The sequence below is a fragment of the Lithobates pipiens genome, unplaced genomic scaffold, assembly GCF_037356315.1.
Source record: "Lithobates pipiens isolate NorthernLeopardFrog02 unplaced genomic scaffold, aLitPip1_a1.2 Scaffold_1, whole genome shotgun sequence".
In the NCBI taxonomy this organism is placed as follows: Eukaryota; Metazoa; Chordata; class Amphibia; order Anura; family Ranidae; genus Lithobates; species Lithobates pipiens.
In genome coordinates, this window is record NW_027507685.1 from 215,189,705 (window position 1) to 215,210,250 (window position 20,546).

At 44.6% G+C, this 20,546-nt stretch overlaps 1 protein-coding gene across 2 annotated transcripts in view; it reads left to right on the forward strand.

The window, feature by feature from the left end:
• The window catches only part of NUMBL (NUMB like endocytic adaptor protein), a 139,557-nt gene that overhangs the window by 70,597 nt on the left and 48,414 nt on the right, over positions 1 to 20,546 (forward strand). For both annotated transcript variants that reach the window (XM_077482289.1, XM_077482298.1), the window contains exon 2: positions 4,524 to 4,656. The gene's annotated coding sequence lies outside the window, so the exon portion shown is untranslated. The remainder of the gene's footprint in view (positions 1 to 4,523; positions 4,657 to 20,546) is intronic.

Sequence of the window (20,546 nt, forward strand, 5' to 3'; positions counted from 1 at the left end):
TTTTTTTTCCACCTCTCACACTTACTTTCGGCAGCTTCCTTATGGCTGCAATAAGTGCGGATCCCGAGGGAGGCTGGGAGATGAAGTTCCGGATTGCCACTCAATGGAGAGCAGTACAGGCAGCAGGAGCACTGCATTGGCAGGAAGGGGGAGAGAATACACATCCTGCACTGTCTCCAGGCTCTCTCCTCCTCGCTCCCATCGTTAGGCTGACAGAAGTAGTGATGTCGCTGTCACTACTCCTGTCAGCGATGGCAACCTTCTCAATGTGACACCTTCAGCACATGGTCCACAACCCCCTCCCCTCAGTTTCAGACCTGACGTCATTCATTCCAGAAGCCTTCCGACTTGGGTACAGACCGGCCAGGCAGCATTCCGCCCCTCGAGACATGCTGTCAGCACACCTGAGACCTGCAGCTACTACTCATAGCTTGTTGTACATTACTGAACTTCAATTTCAATATAGCTCTGTTTTCCACAACTGGACTCTTATGCTGTGTACACACAACCGGACTTTTCAATGGACTAGGTCTGACAGTCTTCCCGACGGACTTTCGGCGGAGTTCCGACGGACTTTCCGAACGAACGGACTTGGACACACACCAGCACACCAAAGTCCGATGGATTCGAACATGATGACGTATGACCAGACTAGAATAAGGAAGTTCATAGCCAGTAGCCAATAGCTGCCCTAGTGTCTGTTTTCATCTGTCGGACTAGCATACAGACTAATGGACTTTTCGACCGGACTCAATCCCTTTGGAAAGATTTGAAACATGTTTTAAATCTAAAGTTCGTCTGATTTTTAGACAACAAAGGTCCGATGAAGCCCACACACGATCGAATTGTCCGGGGGATTCGTTCCGTCGGACCTAGTCCGTCAAAGTCCGGTCGTGTGTACGCGGCATTAGTGTTTGCTGCTGCCGCCGCACCATGCTTTACCTACCCATGAGTTGGATCATGTCTGCCATATTTATAGCCCTATTACCTCAAAAATTGTATTGCCTTAAAAGGCTCAAATCAGGGCCATATAAGACCTATAGAACTTGTTTTGTCGTTTTACTGTTCCTTAGTTTTAGATTAGATTGTCTCTAAAAATGAATGATGAGGATTCTGAGATAGCACTGTGTTTGGTAATGAGGGCCAGAGAAAAGTGTGTATGGAGATGGTACTGCTTCCTTGGAGAATGCCGGGGTAGATGATGGTTGCCAGCGCTCCAGGTGCTGTTCATGGTGGATAAAACGATTGCATTGCTTGTCTATTGCATTACACCCCCTGCCAGACTTGGGAGGTTTTAATTCCCCCATTTAGAAAAGAACAGTTTAGAACCATGGCTAATCCCAACAATACTTCAAGCAGGAGGCCAAGCAGCCTCAGCAATGGTCCAGGGTATGAGCTTTAGCATAATATGGGTCCGTGTGGATTCTACATCTGAAATGCATGCCTACGGCCTGTGGAAATACAGCTTATCTATGCATGTCACTGTGATTTCGGTACTGGACTGGTATGGGAGTGTTCTGACTTGCTCTTCAGAGTGCTTCAGTAGAAGAATACCAATATTGTATACTATACAACTATCCACTATAGTGTGAATAAATGTCATTGTTGAGTTATGGAACTTGAATCATGGGCCTGTATTATATTTGTATGATATTTTGCTCAAATCCATTTTTGGGGATTTTCTTTTATTCAGTCTGACAACAAAGTGCACAGTAGTAGTGTTGTACTGTACTAGCCATCTATCTGTGCCAAAAATGTGGAGTTTACAGCGTATCTAAACCCAAGAGCAATAAAATATCTTGCAGTCCTTAGAGGCTGCTGGCCTGATGATGCTGTGTCCCAGACCGTGTCCCAGACCGTGTCCCAGACCGTGTCCCAAGATCAGCACCACTCATTTGAGTTACTGCGCATGCAGGGAGTATTACTGAATGGATTACGGACACCAGTGGTGGTAGCCACATAGTTAAAGGCGGGACCACCCAGAAAGTGGCCATGATCTGGACAGCACCACATGAGAAATGGGCATGATCTGCGCTGGACCACCCAGAAGGCAGGGCATATGTGTGGGCCTTGGGCAGGTGTGACTATGTCCCGGGGACTGGGATAAAAATATTGCAATGCATGCTGTACTATGGTGATGATAACTCTACCATATCATTGAAAGAGCAGAATTGACAACCTAGATTGTTCACTCCTGATTTGGATTACAAAACACCTTCCCCTTTAACATTGGGGGAGGTTTTCTGTAGTACACCAAGGTAACATTGGCAGGGTTTTTAAGACTCTTTGGGATTTCAGTACAAGGATTTCAGCATTTAGGAGAGGTTGGCTAATGCCCTGTGTGCTTGGGGCTTTAAAAGAAGTATGGGCTTGCTTTTTATTTTATAATCAAACTTGCCTAGGTGGATGCAGAATCTGTCTCGATCCGATGCTGCATCTGTTCCCCTCCGCCTCTAACACTGAGAACCGAGTGATCTAATACCGCAGATCGCTCGGTTCTCACAGGTCCCCGAGCAGAGAGCTGGTGACTGTCAGTCACCGCTCTCTGCTCTGCCCCCTTCTCGCTCATTGGAGCGCTGGGCTGTGGAGGGGGCAGGAGCAGCTGGCTGTTTGCATAGATTTGGGGCTCATTCACACTTATGTGTTGTAGCCGTGTGTGCTAATGCATACAGATTAACACGCCTCACCACAGTGCAAAGATGCAAATTCAGCAGCACTCCAAATGAATGCATTTCCCATGTTTATTGTGAAGACAGCATTGTATAAGGCATAAGTAACCAATGTTTCGGGGGGCCTTGTAGGGTCCCTTTCCTAAGCAAGCATGGTGACATCACTATGTTGGCTTGAAAAAGAGACCCTGCAAGGACCCAAAACACTGATTTGTTATGTCTTTATGTCATGCTGTCTTCACAATAAAAATGTTAAACACATTCATTTGGCGTGCTAGGGACTTTGCATCTTTTGTCTCTGGTTCTGGCGTGGCACCATTCATGGTATTCACTTTGAGCATCCATCATTAAAAGGTCAAGTACTGTGAGGAGTGCAACTGCTATTTGGACATCACCCCAATGCATGGCGGTGCATCTACTGTGCAGTGCTATTCATTATGAATGGTGCCCTAATGCCACGTAGAACATGGCCGGAATTTCCGATGGAAACAGTCCAATGGGAGCTTGTCATCGGATTTTCCGACCGTGTGTATGCCCATCGGTCTTTTTCTGTCAGCATTTCCGACGATCTTTAGATTGAGAGCCTTTTCTTAATTTTTCTGACGGAAAACCTTTCTATTGGATTTTTCGATCGTGCGTATGCAATTCCGACGCATGCTTGGAAGCATTAAACTTCTCTTTTATAGTGCCATCGAACATGTATGTTGCGGTGTTATTGACCATCGGAATTTGGTGTGACCGTGTGTAGGCAAGACAGTTTGAGTGAAATTTTGTCGGAATTCCGACGGGAAACCCATCAGAGCTTTTTCCGACGAGAATTCCGATTGTGTGTACGCGGCATAACTTCCTGTTTCTTGTCTGGTCATTGGCCTAGGCTTATGACATCATGCACAGCTCTCTCTCCCTCACTCTTTTGAGAGTTTGCCAGGAAGGTGGGATGAGTCATAAGAGGACCAGTGAGAGCTGTAGAGCTGGAGGTGTGCCTCTGTGTAAATTCAGGAAGTGAACAGGCAGCAGCTTCAGCTGCCCCCAGTTAAAATGGATTCAGCCAGACTCAGTGGAGGGAGATTTCTGCAGCATACTTAGCAAGGACAGAATCACAGTATATATAAAATAATATGCAAAGTGGTTGGAGGGAAGCTTGAGAATGGCAATGATGTTTTTGTTACAAATTATGTGATTAGACTGCAGTTCCTCTTTAAGATGGCCACATCTAGAAATGCTGGGCGGGGGGGGGTTCAAAGTGATATCTCAGCATATTAAAGCATGGGGACATGGATGGATGGGGGAGTTTGCTTGGTATATTAAAAATGAATTAAATACCGTCTTTGCCTTGTGGTTCTTAGATGTAGTGTAGTGTATTTTTATTTATTACAGGTACTTGTAAAGCACCGGCAATTTACGCAGTGCTTTACATATACATTGAACATTAACATCAGTCCCTGCCCTCACAATCTGAGGTCCCTAACTCACATTCATACATACATATAGTAGGGCCAATTTAGACAGGAGTCAATTAACCTACCAGCCTGTCTTGCACAGAGAGAACATGCAAACTCCAAGCAGGTATTGCTGTGGTTGGGATTCGAACCAGCATCCCTAGTGCTGCCAGTGGAGTGCTAACCACTCTGCTTTAACACACTACATCTGAATGCTTGAATGGGAATGGGCCCTTAGTGGGTTCTTTCTGACAATACAGGACAGTTCGTTACCCTGGATGTGAGTCCTGCTTTTTCAATCAATGTGGGTGTGGAGGAAGACTGGGGTCGGAGTATGAAGAAGCTACCCACTGTAAATGCATGGTTTTCCATTTTGTATTATACTGTATAGTAATACTTCTATTTTTCCTTGTAGGTCACCTTTTCTGACATCCTCACTGTCCAACCATTGCGCTGTCTTTTGCCTGTGCGATTGGAGGAGGAATAGGGCAGAGACGCTTGCCTGTTGGATGCCCACATCGGACGACCCTGCCGCTCCCACCCGCACAGTAAGTGTGGCGTTCCGTGACGCTTTCAATGATTAAAAAGGGTCAAAATCTTATTTTTAGGAATCTAATGGTTGTTTCATATCTCTCAACAACTCTGATAGTGGGATCTCTGCATTTGAGGTTCTGGGGTCATACACCTAAACAGTCGATATAAAGGAGTTGGATTTTTTAATCAAAGCAGAATTCCAGGAATGATCTGTATTGTCAATATACATTGGTCCAGCTTGGCACAATGGATTTATCCATCTTTTATTTCCAGGGGGCCACTGGGGATGCTGAAAACTACTGTAGTAGCCCCCCTCCATACAGTGATAGCCACCATTTTCTGGGTCCTGCACAGGAATGTCACCCACTTGGCACTGCCGACATTTAGAGAGAGCCTTTTATTTGTATTTTTTGTGTAAACAAGGCTTTCTCTGATTAGATGAGGGTAGATCATGACATGATCCGCCACTTTTCTTCACCCTGCTCAATGTAAAACTCCTTTTAATCATAGAAAGAAAAAATACAGAGTGGAGTGCTCTTAATGGTGCCAGCGCCGAGTGAGCGATCCCTTGTGGTTAGTGTGCAGAGGGGAAGTTATTCAAGCAGGACCCAGAAGATTGCGGCTATCGCTATTAGTAGCGCAGGATACTACAGTGATTTCCAGCATCCCCAGCAGCACTGAATACAATATCCAAGCTCTGCCACTGGTGATGCTGTGTGCAGTCCCTCTATACTTAACGTTGATAGAGATAAGTCGGCAGCTTGGTGTACTCAAACGTTCAAAATCTTTATTGGCAGTACAAGTATATCCAGTAAAACCATGCTAACACGTTTCGGCCACTGTGGCCTTACTCATAGCATCAAATGCTTATGCTATGAGTAAGGCCACAGCAGCCAAAACGCATTAGCATTGTTTTACTGGATGTACTTGTATGGCCAATAAAGATTTTTAACGTTTGAGTCCACAAAGTTGCCAGCTTATATCCCCAGCGGCCCTCCAGATATGAGATATGGATCATTACATTGTGCCAAGCTGGACCAATGTAAGCTGACAGTACAGCTAATTCCAGGATATTTGTTTCTATATACATTTACAGGAAAAATGGAAGCACTCCAAGAAAGGCAGGAACACCCCTTTACTCCAAAGTAGACAGGAACAGTTTAAACCTTTCACACCTGTTTCAAGGGTAAAACAAATGTTAATGCCTAAGCACAATTATGCAACTATGACAAATGGCTATAGATGTCTCCTGATTTTTACATTTTTTTTTTATTATTATTAGAGGAAAACTGTCCTAAAATAGTAAAAAAAAAAAAAAAAAAGAAAAATTACGATACCACATATGTGTATGTTTTTTTTTTTTTTTAAAGAACTTTTCTTTTACACATGTGTGTATGTTATTGGTTCTTTGTACCTGTAGTATGGCCCAGAAGCAATGTGCGCATTTCACTTTTTTTTTTTTTTATGTCCCACCGATGCACAATGATAGTGAAACAGAAACTACACATAATAATCAAAAGGGTAATCTCCAGAGAGAGCACATCCAAATCCAAAAGTAAAACGGTAATAGACTGTAGATGTATTGGTTTTTTCAGGCTTTGTTTTCTTTATTTGGGGACTCTGCCGAAAGCACACATTCTGTTCTATATGGCAAGACTCATTCAACAGTCTGAATAAAGACGGGACTACAGGAACCTCCCCATATCCTCTTATCCATGCATTGATGGATTGGGTTCTGTAGTCCTCAGAACAATACAGCTGGTTATAGTCAGCAGAAGCAGAGTGCATAGGAATTTATCAGTTCACTGGATTTCTGGCAGGATCTACAGGTCATTTTTTACACTTGTCAAACAGATACAACAAAATGATTTCATTAGTATATTTACCAGACAAAAACAGAGCAAATAAGAGAATACCATTGTTGAAGGAGGACCAGTGTACGTATCTGACTTTGACCTTGTGCTAGCCTCTTGCAGCAGGGTTGAAGTATGGGAGGAAGAAGCAGCACAAGGAGCCAATCCATTCATGCGCTGACAAGGAGCAAGCTGATAGGAATGAGCAAAGTGACAGAGAGATGGGCCCATTAATGTGCTGCTTTTTTTTTTTCTTTCATTGTGGTGTCACAAGCTGGGGTAGGGCCAGGGTGACCTGGGCTCAGAGGAAGTGGGTTGTAGGATGCGATCTATCAGGCTGAGGACAAAAGCACTGCTGGGGAAGTCTGTGGATGGAAGATGAATATTGTAGCTAAAGCTGGATTTGTTATGTTATCTTTTAATGAGCTTTTCACTGTTATTTTATTTTTGAAATGGGGGGGTTGTAGGCTTTAAAATGGCTGTAAAGGCTAAAGGTTTTTTAGCTTCATGTATTCTATGCATGAAGCTAAAAAACCTTCAGTGTGCAGCTCCCCCCTCAGACCCCCTAATACTTACCTATGCCCGATCTCAATCCAGCGATGTGCACGAGACCCGAGGCTCTCCAGGGTCTCTCCCTCCTGATTGGTTCCTGCTGCTGTCAATCACAGCCATTGATGTGGGAGTAGCGGGCAGGGCTATGATTGACCCCCGGCTCTGTGTCTTATTGACGCAGAGAGCCAGGTCGGGAGCGAGCACGCACGAGTTCTCCACAGCTTGCTATGGGGGCATTTGGCAAGGGGGAGCGGCCTAGAGCGCTGGTGGGGGACCCCAGAAGAGGAGGGTCGGGGCTGCTCTGTTCAAAATTATTGCACAAAGCAGGTAAGTATAACATGTTTGTTGTTTTTAATTTTCTTTATAAACCTTTTTCCTTTACAATCACTTCATGGCACTTTGAAACTGGAGGCGGGGGGGGGATTTTCGGAAGCTAGCAGGGTGCTTTTATCACCCACTAGCGCCCGCTTTGGCGGCGCTGCCCATTGATTTCAATGGGTAGGGGCGCTTTAGGAGCAGTGTATACACCGCCCCTAAAGCGCCCCAAAGATGCTGGTTGCAGGACTTTTTTAACGTTCCGCAAGCACACCGCCCCAGTGTGAAAGCACTCGGGCTTTCACGCTGGAGTGACAGGAGAGGCGCTATTTTTAGCGCTAAAACGCTTGTAAAGCGCCTCCAGTGTGAAAGTAGCCTTAAGGTTTATATACTCTGTAATAAGAAACTGTCATGCATTTTATTGTATTAGAAAGTGTCATACATTATTGTGAAAAGAAGATTAAAGGAAACCTGTGCTGAGAGAAATACATTTAGCTGAAAAATAATAGCTAATGGAAGAAAGAGTGGATGGAATTAAGGTTGATAAGGGTTAATCAACAACTAATAAAGAATTAAAAAGGAATACATTTATTTAAAAAAATGTTTTATTCACTTATGTTTTACTTGTAAGATTTCTTTAACTGATATATATTACAGATCTAAGGTCAATCCTTTGATCTACATAGAAATATAATAAATAAAATAGTAAAAACAATGTAACAACAATACATGGTTACATTGTATTTACTCACTGACACTTAGGGAGAGAGTAGCAGGATTTAGGAGATAAAGCTAAAAGCTTTGAAGTCCTTTAGGGCTTATATACGTTGTCTAAATTCCTCAAGTAGGATATCCAAATAGTGTTATATATATATATATATATATATATATATATATATAAATAAAATTTGTTTAATGATGTTACTTCTTCCAAGGAAAAGTGAGCCCTGTAGCGGCTACAGATCTATCAATCAGACAGTGCAGTCTGCACTCTTTCCTAAATAAAACTGCTGTAAGAACAATGAACACGGAGCTATGTATAATATTGCAGACTTTTTGAAATCTGAGCTGGGAGGGTTTTGTATATTCTGAATAAGTCAGACAGCTTTTAGTGTGAATATTGGACATAAATATCTGGTGAGTTGGCATTGTGATAGGGCACTCGATTTGATCCCCAAGCAAAACATGACTTAGTACTTGGTGGAGAAATCCTTGTTGGCAAACACAGAGGTAAGACGTTTCTTGTAGTTGATTACCAGGTTTGCAAACATCTCAGTAGGGATTTTGGTCCCCTCTTGTTTACAGATCTTCTGTAAATCCTTAATGGTTCTTGGCTGTCGCTTGGTTACTCAAAGTTTCAGCTCCCTCCATAAATGTTATATAGGATTAAGGTCTGGAGACTGGTTAGGCCACTCCATGACCTTAATGTGTTTTTCTTGAGCCACTCCTTTTTTGCCTTGGCGGTATGTTTCGGGTCATTGTCATCTTCCCATCTTCAGTGTTCTGGCTGAGGGAAGAAGGCTCTCATCCAAGATTTTGCAATACATGGCCCATCCATTGGCCCCTCAATGTGGCAAAGTCAGCCTGTACCTTTAGCAGAGAAACAGCCCCAAAGCATCATGTTTCCACCACCATGCTTGACTGTTGGGATGGTGTTCTAAGGGTCATAGTCAGCATTTTTTTTTCCTCCAAACATAGCGAGTCAAGTTACTGCTAAAGAGCTCAATTTGGTCTCATCTGACCACAGCTCTTTCTCCTAATCCTTCTCTGGATCATTTAGATGTTCATTGGCAAACTTCAGACGGGCCTGTACTGTACGTATGCCTTCTTGAGGAGGGGGACCTTGCAGGCGCTGCAGGATTTTAATGGCGGCGTATTGTGTTACCAATGGTTTGTTTGGTGACTGTGGCCCCAACTGCCTTGAGATCATTGACAAGCTCCCCCTGTGTAGTTCTGGGCTGATCCCTCACTTTTCTCATAATCATCCTTACCCCATGAGGCAAAATCTCACATTGAGCTCCAGACCGAGGGCGATTGATAGTTATTTTGTATTTCTTCCATTCGCGTATAATCACTCCAACAGTTGTCTCCTCACCAAGCTTCTTGCTGATGGTCTTGTAGCCCATTTCAGCCTTGTGCCGGTCTACAGTCTTGTCTCTGACGTCCTTTGACAGCTCTTTGGTCTTGCCCATGATGGTGAGGTTTAAATGGAAGAAAGAGATTCTGTGGACACTGGACAGGTGTCTTTTATGCACATAACGAATTGTCATTAGGAGCACCTTCTTAAATTGACAGGACTAATCTGTGTACCACATGAGCACCTACTGTAGCCAGTCTTTGGGAGATTAGAATTATTGTTGGTTGGTAGATCAAGGGCTTATATTACTATTGAACTGCAAATCAATTTTATAACATTTGTATCAAGTTTTTTTTCTGGATTTTTGATTGATATTCTGTCTCTATCATTTAAAATACACCTATGATAAAAATTCTAGACCCTTCATTTCTTAGTAAATGGGCAAACTTACAAAATCTGCAGGGGATCAAATAATAATTTTCCCCACTGTAAACCAGATGGGGGGTTTCTGACTGCATAGCTTCCTGAAAACAGCACCCTACCTCAGTACTCCTCTCAAGAACCCTCGGTTCTGATGCAGGCCCTGTTCCAGGTTAAAAGGCCCTGATTTGTGGGTGTCACTCTGGAGGACCTGCTGTTCCTAGGCAGAACGTATTTGCATGCAGACCACCCTAGATAACACCCATATGTGATACAAAACCCTCATGATTGTAAGAACTGAAATCCAATGAACAAAAGCAGTGGGCCAGGGACACTAAGGCTGGGGAGGAAAGGGCTAGAGCAGCCTTTCTTAACCCCCCTGACGGTAGTCCCGAGTCTGGCTCGGGGTGGAATTTTTATACCAAAAGTGGTAACCCCGAGCCAGACTCGGGACTGCATCGCTGGATCCAGGAGGACGCTTACTTACCTTCTCCCTCGGATCCAGCGATGTTCCCCCGCTGTACACGGCTCGCTTAATCTATCACGGAGCTGATCTCTGTTCCCTGCGAGCGTTGCGACGCACGGGGATGGAGATCGGCGCCAAATTCAAAAAGTGAAACACACAGTATACATACAGTATACTGTGATCTTACAGATTACATTGCTGTATGTAATTATTTCACATCCCCTTTGTCCCTAGTGTTCTGCCCAGTGTCCTGCATGCAGTTTTATATAATAAAAACTGTTCTTTATGCCTGGAAACTGGAGATTGTCCATAGCAACCAAAACTGTCCCTTTACATCAAAAATGATTTTAGACCAGCTAGAAAACAGCAATAATAAATTGGAATCACTCGCAGAATTGAGCGATAGCGATTTGCGGGGAGATCCGTCATCAAATACTGAAAAGTAATGACAGCGACAATTCAGCAACTGAGCAAATTTCAGTGTTTTTGATTTGATTACATTATTGAATAATTTTTATTATTGTTATATTATTATTTGGTACAATTATTTATAATTATTTATTATATTATAATTTATGATTTCATTTTTCAAACTTTATCATACCCGGGATGTCTGCTAGACTCTGGTTTGGACAGATTTAACCACTTGCCGCCCGCCCTATAGGCAATTGACGGCTGCAAAGTGGTTTCATAATCCTGACCGGACGTCATATGACGTGATCAGGATTATGAGCCGCTGCGCGCCCCCGGGGGCGCGCATCGCGGCGATCGTTGTTGCGGGGTGTCAGTCTGACACCCGGCAACTACAATCTCGGTAAAGTGTCTCAGTCGGAGACTCTTTACCATGTGATCAGCCGTGTCCAATCACGGCTGATCACAGTGTAAATGGGAAGAGCCGGTGATCGGCTTTCCCTCACTCGCGTCTGTCAGACGCGAGTAGAGGAGAGCCGATCGGCTGCTCCTCTGACAGGGGGGGGGTCTGTGCTGATCGATTATCAGCACAGCCCCCCCGAGGATGCCCACACTGGACCACCAGGGACGCCACCAGACCACCAGGGAAAAGGTAATAAAGGTCATAATCCTCCCTAGACCACCAGGGATGCCAGTCAGCACAATGGGTGCCAATCAGTGCCCATAATGGATGCCAATCAGTGCCCACAATGGGCATTACTGATTGGCATGCATTATTGTTTGGCACTGATTGGCATCCATTACTATAGTATAACACCGATGCTGCCTATGAGTGCCCACCTGTGCCGCCTATGAGTGCCCACCTGTGCCACCTATGAGTGCCCACCTGTGCCGCCTGAGTGCCCACCTGTGCCGCCTGAGTGCCCACCTGTGCCGCCTATCCATGCCCATCTGTGCCGCCTATCCATGCCCACCTGTGCTGCCTATCCATGCCCACCTGTGCCGCCTATCCATGCCCATCCGTGCCGCCCATCCGTGCCAGCTATCAGTGCCAATTTGTGCCACCTATCAGTGTCCGTCCGTGTCGCCCATCCGTGTCGCCCATCCGTGTCGCCCATCAGTGCCACTTCATTGGTGCCACATTGGTGCCCATCAGTGCCGCCTTATCAGTGCCCTTCAGTGTAGCCCCATCAGTGCCCATCAGTGAAGGAGAAAACGTACTTATTTACAAAGTTTTGAAACTGAAACAAAAAAAAACATTTTTTTTTTCAAAATTTTCGGTATTTTTTTATTTGTAGCGCAAAAAATAAAAATCGTAGAGGTGATCAAATAATACCAAAAGAAAGCTCTATTTGTGGGAAAAAAATGATAAAAATTTCATTTGGGTACAGTGTAGCATGACCGCGCAACTGTCATTCAAAGTGCGACAGCGCTGAAAGCTCAAAATTGGTCTGGGCAGGAAGGTGTTTAAGTGCCTGGTATTGAAGTGGTTAAGAGAGTTATTGCTAAGAATTGCAGGACTACAATATAAAATGCCAAATTTTCATGCAAAATAATTGTACCGCTTTTAGCACCTAAAATCCGAAATAATCGTACCGCCAGGGAGGTTAACCTTTCTTAACATGGAGGTACCCTTAAAATAACTTTCTGGTCTTCAGGACCCACTGCTAATAATTGGAACCCATCTTGTTTCCAGTCAGGAAAGAAGATGGTCTGTATATGCACACAGTGTGTAGTGAATTCAGAGTAAGCAATTTGAGTCTAGGAGAGGTGCCTGTCCAAATTTGCAAGACTGAAGAGAAGGCGGAGTTCAGCTTTAAGGTTCTCCTGCTGCACTCCATTACAGAAAAAATAAATTGCTAACTTTATAAAACGATGCATGTATTAATAGTCAGTGCCTGTCCAGGCTGGAGTTCACCGTTAAGTATATCTGCATGAATCTTTTCACACCATGTGAATGTCAGCACTGTGCAGCTCATCTTTGTAGTGATTGGTGCTTGTCTGCGGCGTGTTCTCTTTGTATATGGTGCCAGTGTGGTACAATTGGGGACATGTCTTGTTATAGGGACTACACAGGGTTGATGTGTTCAGAGGTCTGTGCCAGAATCATGAGTCCTCTATCACTGTCTCTACAATATGGCCTATAGAATTCCATCCCACAAAGCAAATACCCACAGACCGGCCTTTCTTTCTTGCCAATCCACTGCTAATTAGTCGTTCGTTAGACAAAACCATTTAAAAAAAAAAAAAAGCTCCATCTGACTTGTCCGCCTCTATGTTCCCAGCTCCCCCTTTTTTCATGAGCAGCAGGAGTCCTTTACTGTGAAACCCCCTTTAAACAGAGACCACACACAGGACAGCATCCGTATTCTGATGTTATAGATGTTCTCTTCTATAGTGGCTCCATAGTGGAATCTGTATACTGTAAACCACTCTGGGTTTGAAGTCACATCGACCACTAGGATGCCTTTTAAATCTCCCCTCTTCCCTGTACTTTTCATGTCTAGGGGGTAGAGGAACAGGGATGATTACTGCCCTCTCCCCTGCTTCAGCTGGCGCTGCCCTCTTCTCCCTCTGTGGGCAGTTCCTCTGTGTCATCATGCACAATTCAGGTTTATTAACCTGCCGCTGCCTGCATAACACAGTATCTCAGAAAAGTGAGATACTCACATTTTTTTAAATATTTTATTATATCTTTTCATGTGACAACACTGAAGAAATGACACTTTGCTACAATGTAAAGTAGTGAGTGTACAGCTTGTATAACAGTGTAAATTTGCTGTCCCCTCAAAATAACTCAACACACAGCCATTAATGTCTAAACCACTGGCAACACAAGTGAGTACACCCCTAAGTGAAAATTGGGCCCAAAGTCTCAATATTTTGTGTGGACACCATTATTTTCCAGCACTTCCTTAACCCTCTTGGGCATGGAGTTCACCAGAGCTTCACAGGTTGCCACTGGAGTCTCTTCCACTCCTCCATGACGACATCACGGAGCTGGTGGATGTTAGAGACCTTGTGCTCCTCCACCTTCCGTTTTGAGGATGCCCCACAGATGTTCACTAGGGTTTAGGTCTGGAGACATGCTTGGCCAGTCCATCACGTTTACCCTCAGCTTCTTTAGCAAGGCAGTGGTCGTCTTGGAGGTGTGTTTCATGTTAATATCATGTTGGAATATTGCCCTGCGGCCCAGTCTCCGAAGGGAGGAGATCATGCTCTGCTTCAGTATGTCACAGTACATGTTGGCATTCATGGTTCCCTCAATGAACTGTAGCTCCCCAGTGTTGGCAGCACTCATGTAGCCCCAAACCATGACACTCCCACCACCATGCTTGGCTGTAGGCAAGACACACTTTGTACTCCTCACCTGGCTGCCACCACACATGCTTAACACCATCTGAACCAAATAAGTTTATCTTGGTCTCATCAGGCTTCAGTAATCCATATAAGCCATGTCCTTAGTCTGCTTGTCTTCAGCAAACTGTTTGCAGGCTTTCTTGTGCATCATCTTTAGAAGAGGCTTCCTTCTGGGATGACAGCCATGCAGACCAATTTGTTGCAGCGTGCGGCGTATGGTCTTAACACTGACAGGTTGACCCCCCACCCCTTCAACCTCTGCAGCAATGCTGGCAGCACTCATACGTCTATTTCCCAAAGACAACCTCTGGATATGACACTGAGAATGTGCACTCAACTTCTTTTGTCGACCATGGCGAGGCTTGTTCTGAGTGGAACCTGTCCTTTTAAACCGCTGTATGGTCTTGGCCACCATGCTGTAGCTCAGTTTCAAGGTCTTGGCAATCTTCTTATAGCCTAGGCCATCATTATGTGGAGCAACAATTCTTTTTTTCAGATCCCCAGAGAGTTCTTTGCCATGAGGTGCCATGTTGAACTTCCAGTGACCAGTATGAGAGAGGGAGAGCGATGACACCAAATTTAACACACCTACTCCCCATTTATACCTAAGACCTTGCAACACTAACGAGTCACATGACACAGGGGAGGGAAAATGGCTAATTGGGCTGAATTTGGACATTTTCACCTAGGGGTGTACTCACTTTTGTTACTAGCGGTTTAGACATTAATGGCTGTGTGCTATTTTGAGGGGACAGCAAATTTACACTGTTATACAAGCTGTACACTCACTACTTTACATTGTAGCAAAGTGTCATTTCTTCAGTGTTGTCACATGAAAAGATATAATAAAATATTTACAAAAATGTGAGGGGTGTACTCACTTTTGTGAGATACTGTATGTGTGGCAGCAAAAGGGTAGGCAAAGGGTGTCAAAGACAGCTCTCGGTACCTAATAACAATCAGTAACCTGCATGATATGATCGCTGATCTTTCCCAGCTTGCTGTGGGGGGGGGGGATTGGGGTGGAGCCAAGAGCACGGTTGGGGACCTGAGAAGAGGAGGGTCGGGGCTGCTGTGGGCAAAATATTTGCGCAGAGCAGGTAAGTATACTATGTTTATTATTTTAATAGGAAGAAAATAGCCTTTACAATTACTTTAACCACTTCCTAGCCAAAAGACAGCTACAGCGTGGCACCTGCAGCGTGCATTGAGAGCGCTCTGCGTCCTACGGAGATAGCCAATCACAGCGGCCCTTTACCATGTGATCAGGTGTGTCCAATCACAGCTGATCACATGTAAACAGACTTGCCAGTTATCGGCAGTCCTTTCCTCCCATGCTGTGTCTGAGCACTGATCACGGTCTTGGTGTCCCTGGTCACCAAAAAACTGTCACTTAGGGTCAGATTTGTCCGCTGCAATGTCGCAGTCCCACTTAAAATCTCAGATCCTCGCCATTACCAGTAAAAACAATAAAAAAAATGAAAAGTCCATAAATCAATCCTCTATTTTGTAGATGCAATAACATTTTCGCAATCAATATACGCTTATTGTAATTTTTTTTTACGGATGTAATGTATGTATGTACGTAAATATGTAGCAGAATACATATTGGCCTAAACTGATGAATACATTCGTTTTTTACATTTTTTGGGGGGATATGTAAAAGTAAAATATCTTGTTGTTTTTTTTTCTAAATTGTCGGTCCTTTTTTGCTTATAGCCCAAAAAATTTAAACTGCAGAGGTGCTGAAAATAAAAGTGTTAAAGCGACACAGTGCCTTATAGAGAAAAATGGCCTGGTCATTAAGAGGGTAAATCCTTCTGGGGCTGAAGTGGTTAATTAAAAAAAAAAAAAAAAAAAAAAAGCACAGTGCTATCTAGGAATAGAAAGGGAGGAGGGGTGGGGAGGAGGGAAGAGTGGCGAAAGGGTGAAGAGCTGCTTTAAACTGTTTCTTAATGTGTTTTTCTGCCTCCTTGCAAAACTAAAAAAACTTTACCCCCCCCAAAAAAAACGAACCTCCCAGATAAACCCCACTGCACATAGCTACCCTAACCAGTAATATCCCTCTCTAATGCCCCGTACACACAAGCGGAATTTCCGTCTGAAAAATCTTGGATGGTTTTTCCGGCGGAATTCCGCTCAAGCTTGGCTTGCATACACACGGTCACACAAAACTTCTCTGAACTTTCGACCATCAAGACCGCAGTGACGTACAACACTACGACAAGCCGAGGAAATGAAGTTCAATGCTTCCGAGCATGTGTCAAATTGTTTCCGAGCATGCGTAGGAATTTTGCGCATCGGAATTGGTACAGACGATCGGAATTTCCGATCGGAACTTTTTCCTAATGAAAAATTAAGAACCTGCTGTCAATCTTTTGCTGGCTGGAATTCCGCCAGCAAAAGTCCGATGGAGCGTACACACGGTCAGAGTTATGCTAGCATGCTTCTAATAAAACACAGCTACCAAATGTAAGTGTAGGGTAATTATGACATTGTCTTTAACCAGTTGCCGACCGCCGCACGCCGATGTACGTCGGTACAATGGCACGGGCAGGCATAAGGACATACATGTACGTCCCTTGCCTCCCGCGGGTCGGGGGCCCGATCGGGCCCCCGCCCGGTGCCTGCGGCGGTCGGTATTCGTACGGGAGCGATCCCGGACGAGGGGACGGCCATTCATTCATGGCCACCCCCTCGCGATCGCTCCCGACGAATAGAAATCCCCGGTGACATCACTTCCTCTCCTGTAATGTAAACACAGGAGAGGAAGTGATGTATTCTCTCCTCCGTGTCGGTATTTTTCGTTCCGACACGGAGGAGAGCGGATCAGTAAGTTGCACCAACACTCACACACACAGTAGAACATGCCAGGCACACTCACACCCCCCCTTTACCCCTCGATCACCCCCCCAATTACCCCTGCCCCCCAGTCACAGTGACACCAATGTCATTTTTTTTTTTTTTTTTTTTGCATTGGTGTCATTTGTGACTGTAATAACTGTTAGGGCAGTTAGAGTTAGCCCCCTTTAGTTCTAATGTACCCCCCTAACCCCCCCAATAAAGGTTTAACCCCGTGATCACCCCCCGTCGCCAGTGTCACTAAGGCTGGGTTCACATTGCAGCGGTTTATGAGAACGAATGTGATTCGCACCGCACTGCAGTGCAAATCACATCCGATCTCTGTGCGATTCGAGTTCAGCCATTCGCCGCACCCGCCACACCCGCCGCACCCGCCGCAAATTCGCACGGGACCCTTTTTTTGGCCCGCAGCAGAATCGGATCGCATGGGTGTTCACACCATGCGATCCGAGTTTGCAGATCGCACTGCGATATGCGAACTGATCTGGGGGTGTCAGTAACATTTCACTGACACTCCCAGCAGTTCGCATAGGGCAGTGTGAACTGCCGCCGGGAGGCATGCGATGCGGGAACCGGCCGCGGATTCGCGGCGTTTCCGCATCGCTCCAGTGTGAACCCAGCCTAATAAGCGATCATTTTTCTGATCGCCGTATTAGTGTCACAGGTGACGCTAGTTAGGCAGGTAGGTATTTAGGTTCGCCGCAGCTTTTTATAGCGCCAGGGACCCCCATATACTACCGCATAAAGCCCCCTGATTGCCCCCTAGTTAACCCTTTCACCAGTGATCACCATATAACTGTTACAGGTGACGCTGGTTGGTTAGTTATTTTTTTATAGTTTCAGGGCACCCGCCATTTATTACCTAATAAAGGTTTAACCCCCTGATCACCCGGCGGGTGTCATTTGTGACTAATAACTGTTAGGGCAGTTAGGGTTAGCCCCCTTTAGTTCTAAGGTACCCCCCTAACCCCCCCAATAAAGGTTTAACCCCGTGATCACCCCCCGTCGCCAGTGTCACTAAGGCTGGGTTCACATTGCAGCGGTTTATGAGAACGGATGTGATTCGCACCGCACTGCAGTGCAAATCACATCCGATCTCTGTGCGATTCGAGTTCAGCCATTCGCCGCACCCGCCGCACCCGCCGCAAATTCGCACGGGACCCTTTTTTTGGCCCGCAGCAGAATCGGATCGCATGGGTGTTCACACCATGCGATCCGAGTTTGCAGATCGCACTGCGATATGCGAACTGATCTGGGGGTGTCAGTAACATTTCACTGACACTCCCAGCAGTTCGCATAGGGCAGTGTGAACTGCCGCCGGGAGGCATGCGATGCGGGAACCCGCCGCGCATTCGTGGCGTTCCCGCATCGCTCCAGTGTGAACCCAGCCTAATAAGCGATCGTTTTTCTGATCGCCGTATTAGTGTCACAGGTGACGCTAGTTAGGCAGGTAGGTATTTAGGTTCGCTGCAGCTTTTTATAGCGCCAGGGACCCCCATATACTACCGCATAAAGCCCCCTAATTGCCCCCTAGTTAACCCTTTCACCAGTGATCACCATATAACTGTTACAGGTGACGCTGGTTGGTTAGTTATTTTTTTATAGTTTCAGGGCACCCGCCATTTATTACCTAGTCTCACTAGTGTACCCCTAAATTTAGGGGTGTCTACTTTCCAAAATGGGGTCATTTGGGGGGGGTTTGTGCCATCTTGGCATTTTATGGCCTTCAAAACTGTAACGCCCTTAGAAAGCCTGAAGGCGGTGCTTGGTTTTCGGGGCCCCGTACGCGGCTAGGCTCCCAAAAAGTCCCACATATGTGGTATCCCCATACTCAGGAGAAGCAGCAGAATTTATTTTGGGGTGTCATTTCACATATGCCCATGGCATGCGTGAGCAATATATCATTTAGTGACAACTTTGTGAAAAAAAAAAAAAAAAAAAAAAAGTTTGTAATTTTCCCGCAACTTGTGGCAAAATATAAAATATTCCATGGACTCAACATGCCTCTCAGCAAATAGCTTGGGGTGTCTACTTTCTAAAATGGGGTCATTTGTGGGGGTTTTGTGCCATCTTGGCATTTTATGGCCTTCAAAACTGTAATAGGTAGTGAGGAGTGAAATCAAAAAATTACGCCCTTAGAAAGCCTGAAGGCGGTGCTTGGTTTTCGGGGCCCCGTACGCGGCTAGGCTCCCAAAAAGTCCCACATATGTGGTATCCCCGTACTCAGGAGAAGCAGCAGAATTTATTTTGGGGTGTCATTTCACATATGCCCATGGCATGCATGAGCAATATATCATTTAGTGACAACTTTGTTAAAAAAAAAAAAAAAAAAAAAAAGTTTGTAATTTTCCCGCAACTTGTGGCAAAATATAAAATATTCCATGAACTCAACATGCCTCTCAGCAAATAGCTTGGGGTGTCTACTTTCTAAAATGGGGTCATTTGTGGGGGTTTTGTGCCATCTTGGCATTTTATGGCCTTCAAAACTGTAATAGGTAGTGAGAAGTGAACTCAAAAATTTACGCCCTTAGAAAGCCTGAAGGCGGTGCTTGGTTTTCGGGGCCCCGTACGCGGCTAGGCTCCCAAAAAGTCCCACATATGTGGTATCCCCGTACTCAGGAGAAGCAGCAGAATTTATTTTGGGGTGTCATTTCACATACGCCCATAGCATGTGTGAGCAATATATCATTTAGTGACAACTTTGTGTAAAAAAAAAAAAAAATTTTTTTTTTTGTCATTATTCAATCGCTTGAGGCAAAAAAATAAAATATTCAATGGGCTCAACATGCCTCTTATCAATTTCCTTAGGGGGTCTACTTTCCAAAATGGGGTCATTTGGGGGGGTTTTGTACTGCCCTGCCATTTTAGCACCTCAAGAAATGAGATAGGCAGTCGTAAACTAAAAGCTGTGTAAATTCCAGAAAACGTACCTTAGTTTGTAGATGTGACAACTTTTGCGCAAACCAATAAATATACAATTATTGACTTTTTTTTTACCAAAGACATGTGGCTGAATACATTTTGGCCTAAATGTATGACTAAAATTGAGTTTATTGGATTTTTCTAATAACAAAAAGTAGAAAATATCATTTTTTTTCAAAATTTGCGGTCTTTTTACGTTTATATCGCAAAAAATAAAAATCGCAGAGGCAATCAAATACCATCAAAAGAAAGCTCTATTTGTGGGAAGAAAAGGACGCAAATTTTGTTTGGGTACAACATTGCATGACCGCGCAATTACCAGTTAAAGCAGCGCAGTGCCAAATTGTAAAAAGACCTCTGGTCATTTACCAGCAAAATGGTCCGGTCTGAAAGTGGTTAAAAAACATGAATTGTATAATTTTGAGAGGCCATAGATTTTATGCTGGGCACTCTATAGATTTTCCAGACACAGAAGAGCTAGAAGACATGGAGCCATACTAATATGTTACATAGTTACACAAATGGTAAGGTTGAATAAAGACATCAGTCTATCCAGTTCAGCGTGTGTATGTTTACATCACTACCATTTCCCATATCCCTGTATATTGCATTAACTAAGAGGCCCATCTAAAAGTTTTTGTGAAATTATACCTTCTCTCCGTTATC